The sequence below is a fragment of the Phalaenopsis equestris genome, unplaced genomic scaffold (genome assembly GCF_001263595.1).
Source record: "Phalaenopsis equestris unplaced genomic scaffold, ASM126359v1 Scaffold232970, whole genome shotgun sequence".
NCBI classification, from domain to species: Eukaryota; Viridiplantae; Streptophyta; class Magnoliopsida; order Asparagales; family Orchidaceae; genus Phalaenopsis; species Phalaenopsis equestris.
The window spans coordinates 197843-201465 of record NW_018250927.1 but is presented as its reverse complement, the minus strand read 5'-3'; positions in this window follow the sequence as shown (position 1 = coordinate 201465).

Below are 3623 nucleotides of genomic sequence, written 5' to 3'. Positions count from 1 at the left end.
ATTTTGGGTCCCCATGTATTGGTCTTAGCCAGGGTTTTGTGAGGGTATGGTGAGGGTATTGTATACATTAGCTCCAAACGAACACCCAGGGTCAATCCTAAGGCCAAGTAGCCCTATAGGAACTCTCCTTGAGTTCCCTCATAATGATCTTACCTACTAAGTGCTAGAGGTTAGGACCAATATGTGGAACTTCAAGTTGAGTAAAGAGAAGAGTTTTGAGTTTCTAATGGTGAGGGTACCTTTTCTAATTTTCTAAGACTAGTTAGTAGGAGAGTCCTATGGCTAGACCTAGGCTACTAAAGAAATTTCTAGACCTCAACCAAAAGTGAGGTCAACAATTATATACTTATAAAAAATTGAAAAAATATATCCCATATTGTTCATAATAATCATGTTTATACATTATAAAAATTTGAAATTTATTTGATTATGTTCAAGAATTAAAGTTGATTTTCAAAGAAACATTCCATTTTTGTACAAAAATAATTATATTAAATTAAATGCACTTCATAAAATTATGAAAAGTAATTTTCTGAGTTTCTTGCGATCAGAGGCACTTGGGAAAATTAAAAATTGCTTTTTAGAAAATACTTAATTTTTAAACCTTTTTTTTATTTTAAAATAATTAAAAATAATTAAAAATCCCAAAAAATCAAAATATTTAAAAAATGTGCCTAATTGTTCTCTGATCACTTGGGACTCATTAAAATATTTTTCCTAAATTTCCTAAATAAAAATAATTTTTGTAAGCTTAAAAATGAATTTTCCTTATTTTTCCCATTAAAATAATTATAATGATTAAAATAAAAATCATAAAAACACAAATTTGATTCTCTAAGTTTTCTGAACTCAGTGGAGTCTAATAAAAATATAAAAAGAATTTTGATATATAAAAATATTGGTAATTAAAACATTATTTTCTATTTAATTAAATCATTGAAATTGATCCAAAATTAAATAACAATAATAATAAAAATTTAATTCAAAAAAATCATGAAACTTTGTCTATGTATTTCTGTGACCTAGGGAAACCTCTAATAATTTTCTAATAAACTAAAACTTCATCTTGGAATGCCAAATAAACAAATTTCTAAAACTCCTATTTTCTAAATATAAATAAATATTTAAATTTAATTAAATTTTGGGGAGTCCACATATTCTACTCTAACATTATAATTACCTCATGGATATGACACTCTAAACCCTCAATGTCTTTTGAGTTGTGTTTAATGATTTATGAAGTGAAATGCCTTTAATGTTAAAGTGGTAATTTTATACTTTGATGGCTTAATAAAAATTTAGGATTAACCAAGGGAAAATTGTTAATTTTGATCGTAATAAAAATGTTTCGATGATTGAAATACAATGAGATTAAAAGGTAGAAACTCACTCACCACTCTTGTACAACATCAACAAAATCATAATCCTCTCAATCTTCATGACTTGGAAGTCAATTAAGATCAAATGATTCTTAAGTTATGGGCTTAAGCTAGAAAGACGATAATTTGCTTTTCATGAGCATAAGATTGATGATGACATGTTCTTTCAATAATCAATAAGAATACATATCACTTAAACCAAAATCTTGATAATCACCATTTCTCCTATTATTATTATTAAAGGCTTAGTAGTGACATAGGCTCGATGTCTAAACTCAGTTAATCAGATTTAGATGATAATATGATTGGTGATTAACATCTTTGAACATTACAAAGCTTGACCTTATTTGTGGGCACAACAATCTTTAAATGACCTAAACTTGCCTTAAGGGTATTGATCCTGAAACTGTTTATATGCAATAGTATAACAATAATTCTGATTATATTTTTCACTTATATTTCATTATTTCACAACAAAACCAATAACTTGATCTTAAAAAAAATTTTAACTTTTAATTTATATATATTGGGATATTACGCAATTATACATATCTTTATCAAGTAATATAGGACTTTTTGATGAAGACCTAAATATCGAACCTATAAGGAAGATATGCAATATGCACTTTTTTGGAAAACTTTCTATCCTTAAAAAGACAATTATTTAAACTAAAGTTGTTTTTACATTAAAGAAAGTTTACATATTTTTCGTAATTTTAATATTTTGACAAAAACAGAACAAACTTGAAAAGATAACTTGAATTTTTTAGAAGAAAAGCACTAAATATGAAAATATCTATCTCCTTTTAATGAATTAGTAATAAGTATAGGAATTCTGTTATGAAAGTATGCATATTGTGCTGTCCCAAATAGGAGCAACAATCATAGGAGCAATAATATTCTTTACCCTTACTAGAGATGCTATAAAGAACATTGGCTAATTTATAGTTTGAATACTTCTGAAGGTCGGCAAGGTAGGAAAGATACTAGTTCTCACTCTAGAGTTCCCTCAATTCCCTCCACATGGGGGCTAATATCTTATATCGGAACCTAAAATAATAAACTAAGTTGAGGGCTTTAACCTGTCACTTTAAAGGCCTCTAACTTTGCATCCTTCAATGACTATTTTCATATTTATTTGCACTCAATTATTTGAACTATATTCTCATTCATACAACCTCATATGATTCTTTCCAATTGTTAACTGAGACAATACCTGCCCAGTTCTCACATGTTCTCACAAAAAAATTTAACATATGGATTGGCCAAATCAAGAAGTAAATGAAGTGCATGGATTTAAATCAACAGAACTTCTTCCAACTTTAAAGATCAATACTCTCCACAACTTCCATGCAACACTTAATTACTTATCTTTTTAAGAAGAAAGATAAAGAAAACTACTTAGAATCGATAGAGAAAACAAAACCACACTTTAGTTTAAAAGTAGAAATCATTGTTAAACCAAAAACAAGTCTCAATTAAAACTAAAAGTTGTCTAAAATAAAAGATAAAAACTTATCTCAAGTCCTCCACCAAACTCTTGAAGTACCTTTGAATCTCTTCTCTTTTACAACACTCTTAATATAGAATTAAAATAAAAAGGATAAATATGCGGTGCCTGAAAATCACTCCAACTAACTCCCCAATTTTAGAACTTTCAAAACTTTCCCAGTACTTTCAAGACCCCTTTCAAATTCTCAATCTTCCTTCTTTTATAATTCACCAAAAGGTGCCTTGGTATCTCTTCAAATTGTGTCTTGATTCGATGTATTTCCCCAAGAGATGCAACCATTCGCAATAATTTTCATCCATGGTGGTTGTAACCACCTATTAAGCCAATTGGTGCCTCAAAACCCTCTTCAAAATTTGTAAAAACTTAATTTAATCATCAAATAACTGCCACTGATGCATAAGTGCAGGGCCTCGGGCTCTTAGGCGCAGCCTTCTCTGTTTAACCAACGTTTAATCGTTGAATCTAGCGGTTAGGTGCCAAAATACTTTTGCACATTTTTCACATGTTTGCTTCAAATTTGATCATTTTTCACTCCTTTAAGCATTTTTCACCTTTTTACCTGTACCTGAAAAAAAACAAAAAAATGCATTTCATTAAAGCGCACTATCTCAAAATAAGGTATATAAATGTGTCTAAAAATACTATAAATTTTAGGCGTATCAAAATCCCCCAAACTTAAAATTTTACTTGTCCTCAAGTGACACTTCAATCTTTAAAAACTAAATATGTAT